Source organism: Bombyx mandarina, chromosome 19 (genome assembly GCF_030267445.1).
Source record: "Bombyx mandarina strain Sakado chromosome 19, ASM3026744v2".
NCBI classification, from domain to species: Eukaryota; Metazoa; Arthropoda; class Insecta; order Lepidoptera; family Bombycidae; genus Bombyx; species Bombyx mandarina.
Window position 1 is genome coordinate 11,915,734 of NC_143225.1, and position 11,783 is coordinate 11,927,516.

General features: G+C 37.5%; 4 non-coding genes across 4 annotated transcripts; 3 read left to right on the forward strand and 1 right to left on the reverse strand.

Moving 5' to 3' along the window:
* Nucleotides 1–7,762: 7,762 nt before the first annotated feature.
* On the reverse strand, nucleotides 7,763–7,834 carry TRNAC-GCA (transfer RNA cysteine (anticodon GCA)). Its single transcript has one exon. It is a non-coding gene; the product is annotated as a tRNA-Cys (tRNA).
* A 1,467-nt stretch (nucleotides 7,835–9,301) lies between these two features.
* TRNAC-GCA (transfer RNA cysteine (anticodon GCA)) lies at nucleotides 9,302–9,373 on the forward strand. The gene has a single exon. It is a non-coding gene; the product is annotated as a tRNA-Cys (tRNA).
* A 73-nt stretch (nucleotides 9,374–9,446) lies between these two features.
* On the forward strand, nucleotides 9,447–9,518 carry TRNAC-GCA (transfer RNA cysteine (anticodon GCA)). Its single transcript has one exon. It is a non-coding gene; the product is annotated as a tRNA-Cys (tRNA).
* A 73-nt stretch (nucleotides 9,519–9,591) lies between these two features.
* Nucleotides 9,592–9,663, forward strand: TRNAC-GCA (transfer RNA cysteine (anticodon GCA)). Its single transcript has one exon. It is a non-coding gene; the product is annotated as a tRNA-Cys (tRNA).
* The last annotated feature ends 2,120 nt before the right edge of the window (nucleotides 9,664–11,783 follow it).

Sequence of the window (11,783 nt, forward strand, 5' to 3'; positions counted from 1 at the left end):
TAAAACCGTTCCGAAAGCGTCAAATTGAAAATATACTGTAAATATAATGTTAATAATCTAAACATAACTCAGTTTTATCACAATCACATAATGACTCCCTCAGTTTTCGTTGCACTTTTAGTAACACTAAGGTTTTAAATGTGGTTACTGCGTCACTTGCGTCATTTCGAGGTCAAGATGACAAACGTATCACCTGGTATCACCACAAATAAGACTTAAATCATTGCAGATCTAGTTTAGTAAGCTATACAACTTCATGTAAAGTTTTTGAGCATAAGGGGTCAACTGATTTCAAAACAAAGCATTGTGACTTTTAATGGAGAAAAATACTAGAACTATTATAGAATTTCATATGGTAATCATAATCATATGGTAATACTGACAGTCTTGCTGACATCCTAATAGGTTTTAATCTGTTAAAAATAACTTCTCAGTGTTGCACTCTTTGAAGAGAACTTATCTATTTTTATAAGTTTCTATCCAGTGAACGCTCAAGTTTGGAGTCATTATTCAATCATCATGTAACTTTTGCAAATCATGTCTCATAGATGGTGATCAGGCAGATAAAAGTTGGATTTGAAATAATTAATTTGGATAGGATAGTACAACGCTGTACATACTGTATGTCTCCTGTTTATTGTGAGGAGTTCAAGCATATTACAATAAAAATAAACTTGTAATAAAATGTCATAATAAGAGACAGCTCATCCCTGTTCAGTAGCTCCATATTATTACTTTTCCTTTCATAATTATTTATTTTTGGATGAGTGGGTGATTAACTCTCTGCACCCTAGGTTTCTAGAGGGGATGCCACTTTATTATTAGTCAAGAAAAAGGATTGCACAGATCTCTATATTGATTTCTGCTTTAAAAATCTTAGTTACATTTTTGGAACCCTGTCACTTTTATAAAAATCACCAAGGTAAAAGATAATTCAGGAGTTTCAAAAACTTGTGAACAGTATGAAATTCAGTACCACATTATTGCAAAGAGAGAGAGCATGGTCAACAGGCATGCTGAACTATTGATGGGTCATAAATGTCACATGTTTATAAAATATAATTTAATAAGCTCTAACAGGCAGCTTTAAGAATTACAGTTGATTAAAAGCTACAGCACAAAAATAAAACAAAAATGCAGAGGCATTAGGAGGATGATGTTCCCTACCTGCCATTAAAATAAAGCAAATTGGAAATGTTCCGCTGAATGATGAATTAGGGGAAGTTGAATCAGCTGGTGAGAAATGGATGGACGAGCGGTCTCTACCATCCAATGTGTTTTGATAAAGGTAAAGGTAAAGGTTTGGTAATGGTAAAGGTTTGATACAGGTAAATCTATCCTCTTAATGTCAGAGGATTCTGATAACTGAAAAATTGACCGTATGGGCAGAGAGATTTGTTCTGCTGTAAAATGATTGATAATTTGTTAAAGTGGCTACTTTTATTTTCCTATCCAATTATCCTTCCTAAAACGCTGGCGGGCCACCATGCGAATCCTTAATCCTGGTCTTGTTGGCTAGATCCCGTATGGGTGATGCCTTATGAGTTGGCTAGATCTCGTATGGGTGATGCCTTGAGAGTTGGCTAGATCTCGTATGGGTGATGCCTTGAGAGTTGGCTAGATCCCGTATGGGTGATGCCTTATGAGTTGGCTAGATCCCGAATGGGTGATGCCTTATGAGTTGGCTAGATCCCGCATGGGTGATGCCTTATGAGTTGGCTAGATCCCGAACGGGTGATGCCTTATGAGTTGGCTAGATCCCGATTGGGTGATGCCTTATGAGTTGGCTAGATCCCGAATGGGTGATGCCTTGTGGGTTGGCTAGATCCCGAGAGGGATGCTTTGTGGGTTGGCTAGATCCCAAGTGGGTGATGCCTTGTGAGTTGGCTAGATCCCGAATGGGTGATGCCGAGTGTGTTGGCTAGATCCCGTAAGGGTGATGCCTGGTAAGTTGGCTAGATCCCGTAAGGGTGATGGCTTGCGAGTTAACTAGACCCGTATGGGTGATGCTTTGTGTGTTGGGTAATCCTCTTGTGTGTTAGCTAGATCTCGTAAGGGTGAATAGTGCCTTGTGTGTTGGGTAGATCCCAGTAGGGGATATGCCTTGTTTACTGTTATGTGAAATGCTAAAACAGCGCAAGGGACGCGCTGGAATCAGTATGGCCGTATGGGCGCAAACGCCACTGTTGGCAATAATTAACATAATAATATATAGTTTAGTTTATTCTATGTTAATATTTATTAATTATTAGCAACAAAACTGTTATTCTACCATATTTAATAATTAGCAGACACTGTTTTGATGTGAAAATGTTCAGAATATGTTTAATGTTTATATTATTGTTTAAAAACACAAATGACTGTATAAATGATTAAATATGAATAAAGCAAATATTAATAATAATTTATATTATAATTAACAGTACTAATAATTTAATTAAGTATTGTAATTGTTATGCAATGATGTTGTTGGCGCCATCTATTATTAGGCTGGATAATAACAATGTTAGTTAATATTGCTTAAAAGTAATTCATGTAAAGTAAATTAAATGTGAGTCATGTAAAATCACTATAATATGTATTTTGAATATTAAGCTATGTTTTGTGAATTGTTTCCCAGTAATTACATTTGTTTGTATAAAAGAAGTTGTAGTTGCTATAACCAACACCAAATGGCTAATTGTGTAAAAACCACTGAATAACTCAGGCGTGGCTTTTTGTTGTAAACAAGTAATGTTAAAGTTTTATAGAATTGTATTGTATTTTCATTGTAAAAGAACTTATGTGTGTAAATCCTGGCTTAACGCTGACATATACTTTACAGTTTGCATGTGTTAAAACGCATTGATCTTGATAGATCGCACGTGTAGGTACATCAAAGGAGGTTTGAGTAGAGTCCTCAGCAATAGGCTGTGGCTTGGCAGGACCCCTGGCATTTCTGATGTTCCTAAGCAGAAGCAACTACTTACGTCAGGTGGCACGGATGTTCGTCTGTAAGCAATAGCAAAAAAAGCTATTGTGTACCGATTAGAAGAATACAATACATGTTTTTTTATCACAATTACAAGCAAAAATTCGACTTTTTTTTTTATTGCTCTTGTAGGCAGACGAGCATACGGCCCACCTGATGGTGAGTGGTTACCGTCGCCCATGGACTTCAGAAATAGCAGGGGCAGAGCCAAGCCGCTGCCTACCGCTCGACTTATCTTTAATGTCGGTTGTGCATTAACGTTGAAGTCTCGAACCATTTTTGGTGATGTGTTATTGGATTGGAGTTTATGTTGGCCTAATTATTGGTCAACGACATTGGCCTTCATTTTCGTTAGTCAAATTTGTTTTTTTCTTTCTTCGATGGGTGGACAAGCTCACAACCCACCTGGTGTTAACTACTTAACTGGAGCTCATAGTTATCTACAACGTAAATCCGCCACCCACCTTGAGATATAAGTTCTTAGGTCTCAAGTATAATTACAACGGCTTCCCCACCCTTCAAACCGAAACGCATTACTGCTTCATGCCAGAAATAGGCAGGGTAGTGGTATCTACCCGTGCGGACTCACAAGAGGTCCTACCACTAGTAATTACGCAAATTATAATTTGGCGGGTCCAAATTAACCCCATACAAATGGACTATAAAACTAAATATCATTTCACACAATCCGTCACAGAACGCGTCTGTCGCAGATCCACTAAACTACCACGTTCCATGTTCGTACGTGATTCCAGATGGTGTTAAAAAAAACTTGACTACCACTGTCAGAGTGCTTAAAATAAAAATGTCACAGCCTAAAAAGTTTAGAGCCAGCCACACGTGAAACGGAACGTGGAACGAACGTGGTAGGCTTTTGTAATTTTATAGACAGGGGTACTTTTTCGTGGGAGAGTTGATATTACAAAGTAACAATTATTTTATTTGACTACTAAATAATTAAGTATTTATGAGTCTGAGTGTTATGATCACTGAAGTATGAAACCTATGGAAATGAAACGCTAAACATGGCGGATTTTCGGCCTCATTACGTATTTACGTATATTCATGTTTCACTATAAGTACGCACTGAAATACTGTTATATTGTTTTCCTGCGAGTTACAGTGCTGAGTAAGAACGAGATAGATATATGTTTATGTGTGTGCCTTCAAAATGGATGCTATTTATTTAAGCAATTGTACTTAGAGAACAATATGTCGTGTCCCTATTATAAAGGTATGGTTATGATGACTTGATTTTCTAAACGTCAAGTTATCGTCATATACAAATAATATTGTTTTTGTACCGAATAATATACCTTATGGGGTTTTATTTAAAACGTCACCGAAGAAGTAGATTTGTGATAGTCCTAGTATATGTATGTTGCGTAAATATGCCGCGAATGCAGAAACCGTGAATATGGAAAAGCGCGTTTACAAAAGTTATTCGGTTGGATACTTACTTTTTAACAATGTGCCTGACAATGTACCGATGTTATCCGCGAACGAAAAAATATTTAGCCGCGAATATTAATAATTATAAATAATTTATCGCATTCGAATAATTATCGAATAATTAGGTCGCATTTTTTAATCCGCGAATAGTGGAAATGCGAAAGAAGAAAACGCGAATAAGCAGATTTTACTGCATAATATGTATATTTCGAATTGTTCTGACATAATAAGACTAAGGTAATCCAAATCTTTTACCTTAATACTGAGGATTGTGATTGCCACAATTTCTTTATATTCATGATAGTTCAACAGCAAACTCAATCCCCAGATGGGCAGTCAACCTTGCTTGGAATCTTAAAGTTTCCCGGGACCTAGTCAGATCAACGCTGGCAAAACCAAGGAAATATGATCGAAAAAGTACAATTTACGAATACATTTTTTCACATCCAACACCATGCTTTAGATTAAAAATCAAATAACACGTTCCACCGTCATGTAACGTTAAGAATTCACGAAACCAATACTAGTACCTAGTAACAGAACTGAAAGTATTAACACGTCGCGTCAAGCGGTTTCAAGCATGATAATAATCTTCTTCTTAATCGAATACTTCATTGCTGAAGGTCGTGTTCCTGAAAGCCCTTCGTGGCTCTTTGTGCCATCAGCTTCCATTTGCTTCGGTTTTCGGCTTCTCTCAGGGCGTTCGCAACAGAGAGTCCAGTGAGCGCAGCTATCTGATCCGACCAACGGTTTGGTGGCCGGCCGGCGGTTCTTTTCCCTTCTACCTTGCCCACCACAATCAATCTTTTAAGGTTGTCTGGTGGCCGCCGAGCAATGTGACCAAAGTAACTAAGAACCTTCTGGTAGCAAATCATCGACAGTCTCGTTTCTATACGAAGTTGCTCGATAATAATATCTGACTATTAATACTGCCCCTGGAAACTTAGCCACAAATAGTACTCACACCTTATTTTCCTAGTTAACTCTTTAGTTCCTATCTTGAACATTAGTAGGGCACGTTCTGAGCCTGTGTGTATAGGAACCACTTTGCTATTTAGCACTTCTGCTGCTAAACAATAATCATTTTCGACTACAACACTTCAAAGTACAATATTATTTTAGAACTTAAATCTTAAAGGTCATACCGCCAGTTTTATTTTTCCTGGTGGTAGGACCTCTTGTGAGTCCGCGTGTTTAGGTACCACCGCCCTGCTTATTTCTGCCGTGAAGTAGTAATGCGTTTCGGTTGGAAGGGTGGGGCAGCCGTTGTAACTATACTTGAGACCTTAGAACTTATATCTCAAGGTGGGTGGCACATTTACGTCGTAGATGTCTATGGGCTCCAGTAACCGCTTAACACCAGGTGGGCTGCGAGCTCGTCCACCCATCTAAGCTATAAAAAAAAATTTTATATTTGTGAATCCTGAAAATCTCTCATGACCATCATCAATATCGTCAAAAACAGACTCTGACTATGAGTCGACATCAATAATTTATTAGAAACAGTTTTCAGTTAAACCAAAAAACGTTCGTCAACCGCATTAATACCCTTAAATCAGTTTATCACAGCTTTAGAATTGAAGCGGATTAACTGAAAATTTTAAGAAAATTAGTTTTATTCTTTGATCGACTTATAAACATTTATTCAATCTGTTTATAAAATTATAAATCTTATACCTTTAAACGAGCAATTCTCGTATATTAATATATATATAATCTGAATCTCGGAAACGGCTTCAACGATTTTCATAAAATTTAGTATACAGGGGATTTCGGGGGCGATAAATCGGTCTAGCTACGATTTATTTTCAGAAAATGTTTTTTTATTCGTGTTTTCAATAATTACTAATAATACTATTTTTCTTAATTGAGGGCAACAAGCCGATTTAAAGACACAACGAGATGGCGCTCTAAAAAAAAAACCGGTCATCATCTAGTTAAATTTAAATGTTAGTCTAGAAAAGTATAATGGAAACTTTCCGTCTGTTTTAAATCAAGCGCATATTTTAAGCTCTAAGGTATGCGCTTTAAGGCTTAAAGCATTAAAAACGAAACTGAAATTCTTCAATTACATTTTTGGCGTTTGCCGAAAAACAAGAGTTTTGGGTTAACATTTTTTTTATTGCTTAGATGGATGGACAAGCTCACAGCCCACCTGGTGTTAAGTGGTTACTGGAACCCATAAACATCTACAACGTAAATACGCCACCCACCTTCATATATAAGCTCTAAGGTCTCAAGTATAGTTACAACGACTGCCCCACCCTTCAAACCGAAACGCATTACTGCTTCACGGCAGAAATAGGCAGGGCGGTAGTACCTACACGTGCTGACTCACAAGAAGTCCTACCACCAGTAAAAATCTGTCCACCAAACCCTATTTTATTGCAATTCTCAGAATTTTTTCCTATCAACATTTTAAAAAGGAAATTCGTTAATTCCCCCCATTCTAAGATTTAGAAATCAAGCACATCTTCGCGCATATTTCTGATTATTTGATTTATAGTTATAATTCGTCTGTCTAGAAGCACAACTTCGGTAGGTAGACCTTCCTTATCTCAATGTGATTGCGTGCGGATTCACAAGAGGTTCTACCACCAGTAATTACGCAAATTATAATTTTGCGGGTTAAGCAACTTCAATTCTAAAGGTGCAATATGCGCTTTCGATGAGTAAGCCCCGGTCTCTGTGTTAATATTCACTCGTGTACATAAACGCTGCAAACAATAGGGTTCCGCTAGATTACAGCAAAGCCCTAAATCCGGTTGCTCGGTCTGCGACGTGTGGTGTGTACAAGTGCTCCGTTTGTAGTAGAGCAGAGGGCAAGTAGAGAGGTAAAGTGCCCCTGTGTTTTACTTTTTAATATTTAGGTGTTTGTTGGAATATATCGTCTTCTCGCAATAAAACTGTATAATCTCAAAACTTCACTCACTGGTGGTAGGACCTCTTGGGAGTCCGCACGGGTAGGTACCACCACCCCGCCTATTTCCGCCGTGAAGCAGTAATGCGTTTCGGTTCGAAGGGTGGGGTAGCTGTTGTAACTATACTGAGATCTTAAAACTTATATCTCGAGGTGGGTGGCGCATTTACGTTGTAGATGTCTATGGGCTCCAGTAACCACTTAACAACAGGTGGGCTGTGAACTTCTTCAACCATCTAAGCAATAAAAAAACAAAAAAAAAAAAACAAAAAAAATGCGTATACTGGTTTAAATAAAATTACCTATCTGATCTCAAGTGAATGCTAACCAATACTCTGTTTCTAGATGTTTTTTTTACTAAACAGCTATCAAGAAAAATTTAATTATTGAAAATGTTAATAAAAAAACTAACAATCCTTAGGGGACACCCGGGTTTGAACCGGGGGCCTATCGATCTGCAGTCGATTGCTCTACCACTGAGCTATATCCCCGATGAAGGAACGCTTGTAAAATCCCTTTATCAATGAGTATACGTAGAAACCTGTGTGTCAAATATTTTGAAATCATTATAAAGTCACCAATAACTCGCGTATTATCAAGTTTGAAATGTGAGTACGTGCGCTAAACTGATTTAATTAAACAACAAAGTAAAGACGAGGCTGCAAATAACCAATGCCACTTACTTTATCTTGCAATTAAAAACGGTCTGAGTTCGTATTATTATAATTAATGGTGATTGTAACTTCTGTCTGTCTGTTTGAGGGTGAATGATAATGGTACCTACTCGTGCGGACTCACAAGAGGTCCTACCACCAGTAAAAGGGTGAATTATGATAATCATTAAGGAGGAACCCAGGTCCCTTCAAGCCAGTTGTACCTTATTCTGTTAATTCATAGATTGTAGGAGTATTTTCCATCGCCCATATGGCTTGCATTATTATTACCACTAAGTGTCCCTAATTATATTGCCTCGAACCCGTTCAATGACTTCAACCTCGTATTCATGAAAGGTTGGGATGTAGAGTCCGGTCGGCCATGTGTGTTTGAAAAGGTTTTCAGTGGAAGAGGATGGTCTGAGCATGCCCTATGAATTAACAACGGCCACACGCAAATTCCTAGCGCCTTACGGCCCTTGGCAACGCTTTTGCTATCGGATTAAGGGCGATTCGTATCTCAAACTGCATCTTAAAGGCTTTTGTTAATGTCGGTTCGTATCTGTGGAAGGGCTTTCGGCAAACCACTTCTAAATACATTTAAAGCTATTTTTACTGCTTAATCTCGTGTTTTTATTGTCACTGCATTATTCCTTACGTTTCCGATATTTAACAGTTTTTACAGTACGCAAACAAGCATACGACCCACCTAATGGTAAGCGGTTACCGTCATGAACTTTAGCAATGGCAGGAGCAGAGCCAAGCCACTCTCTACTGTTAAGTACTCTCCATTAGCTTCGTTTGAAGAAGGACATGTCATAGCGATCGGGAAACACCATGGGGGAGCTGATTCTAAAGCCGGATGGTGCGTGGCAAAAAAGTAAGCTTATACGAAATATTAAGTATGAATGCCGAAACATTTTTTTTTTAGAAGGTTCACTTTGGGCCGTTTTATGAGAGCACACTCTGCATATTGATACCCAGAAGATTCATACGTTCCGGCTTAAAGAATTACTGATACATTTCTCGACGGGTGACGATGTTGACACTGTGATTTCCATGGGCTACGACAGCCACTTAGCACCATTCAACATAGCTGCGTCTTAGTTTTAATTCTTCTTAACCATTTCAAAACTATAACTTATTGTGTACGTGACATAGTATGAATCGTAAAATTGTGATTTCAAAATTATGACTCATTGCTTTATACACACGTCACAATGTCTTGCAGTAAAATGTGTATATTGCAAAATAACATTTCGTTAATGTTAATAATTAATCATCATTTTCCAATGTACACTTAGCGGGGATATAGCTCAGTGGTAGAGCAATCGACTGCAGATCGATAGGCCCCCGGTTCAAACCCGGGTGTCCCCTAAGGTCTCTTTTTATTTCCGAAAACATTGCAGATAGTTGTTTAGTTTAGAAATGTTCATAGACTTAAAGCATCGGGGATATAGCTCAGTGGTAGAGCAATCGACTGCAGATCGATAGGCCCCCGGTTCAAACCCGGGTGTCCCCTAAGCTTTCTTTTTATTTCCAAAAGTATTACAAATAATTGTTTACTTTAGAAATGTTCATAGTCTAAAAACATCGGGGATATAGCTCAGTGGTAGAGCAATCGACTGCAGATCGATAGGCCCCCGGTTCAAACCCGGGTGTCCCCTTCTTAAATCTCCTTTTATGTCTATTTGTATAATTTTTGAGATGATAAATCAAAAACTTATTAAATTATTAACATTGCTATTCACAATACGTACAAGTATAAAAAATATTTTATGTTTTACAAATACATTTTATTATTTATTAAATAAAAAATAAAATAAAATAAAAAAGCCTTTTATTTCACCCTTAAAAAAACTCAGCTTTTATTATTATAAATCATTATCATTGTTTTTCTTCCTGGTCTTCTCTTGACAGTGGTCGTGGTCATGCATCAGTCGGATCCTGCGATACTGATGCTCACGGGATGCGACGCCATTATTTTATTATTTTTATTTAATTACTTTGAATCGTTTTGTATTAAGTTTAGGGTGAACCCCTCTGTTTGAGGGTAAAGGTCTCCGCCAAAGATACTCAATTTAAATAAAAATTAAATTATTTTATTGTTTAAATAAATACTATCAATTTGTTAATGCTACCGAGGATATCCTGCGGAACTGCATTAAGGGGACTTTGGAACCCATCAGAAGAAAGCTAAATTATAGCGCTGGGAAATCCGCCAGAAGAGTTGCTCGTTTTGAAACCCAATAAAGCGCTAAGCTCCATGTGTAGATATAAATGTCTCCTCAGTTCTTGGCCTAATTAATAACGGAGTCGTGTAGCTAAAATTCGATAAAATTGTAGGGTAGGTAGAAAAAATAACATTGTGTGATAAAGCTAAATCCGCGTAATGAATGAATTACTAGGTAAGGTTTATTTATAAAATGCATAAGAATAAAAAAACGGATAACAGAAATGACTTAATACCAAAGGAAGAAACAGTAACAATCCTGTGTGCCTTGAATATTGACATGATAAAGATTCGAGTAGCAATACCACACAAACGATTAAGATATTATTAATATTAAAAAAAGGGATTACCGAACTGGAATATATCTTCTTCTTCTTGCTTACTTATTTTTATCCATATTATGTTTTCTTATCATGCTGCATAGGGATTCAGCATGAGTTTTACGACCGGACTCATGTTTGATGTCAACCCTCCTTACATCTCTATATATCTATTGCAACGTGCCACAGAGAAGAACTGTTCCTATTTCTTCCATTGGTGTTTATCGTCATGGTGTATACATAGTGTGTGTTATGGTGTATTCATGCTTCTTGGTTCTATGATTTTGCATTATATAGTTAAAAATAAATACAGAATTTTTTTGATTTTCAAATACTAAGAGATAAAAATATGACATTTATACCATTTTCTGTATTTTAATAATAATTTTATGAAAGTGGAATAAATTAAACTTAAAATTAATCGAGCGCAGACAACTTCAAACAAAAACAACATAATTTTCAAAATCGCTCCACAGAAGGAAAAAAATGAAGAAATCGGTCATGTATTCGGTCGGACATACATGTAATCTCCTCTTTTCTTGAAATCGGTTCAAAAACATAATAAAACTATGCCTTCGTTCTTGTTAGTAAGTTCTGAAAGTTACAGAAACTTTGCCCATAAAATACTAAATAAGACACCCGGAGTCCACTACTAAATAAATACTGGAAATGTAAAGATAAAAACTATGCCATTCTTTGCTTTAGCTGCTGTGCATAGAGTTAGCGTTATTTTAAAGTTAGCCGCTTTATACTTTCTTCGTGGGCTAGGACTGCGGATATCAGCTTCAAGGCTGGGAAGAGGCTTTTTTTCCTACCTATGCTGATAGCCTAGAGAGGCTATATCAGCCTTACCCCAGCGTGTAGATGAGCTCATGGTGCTCAAACCGGAGGTGTTGCTAACACTGGCCCTAGCAAGAGCAATGCTTCGCAGAATCTACCACCGGATCGGAAACGCGACCCACTGAGAAGATCCGACGAGAAGCTCAGTGGGCTGTGTCTATGGGTTAATTTACTCGTCGAGCCCTTCGTCGCAAGCGACGGGTTCGGCGAGGACGGTTACCGGTGCTTGAGGTACCTAAAAGCACCGTTAATGGATTGGAAGGATCTGTAATGAAGTGTAGGTAATAATGGTGCAATACACGAAATGTGTTTCATAATCTCGTCATCAGAAGTCGTAGCCTCTAAAGAATTAACGTAAGACATAAATGGAAAGCGATTTGACTATGCCGGTGTT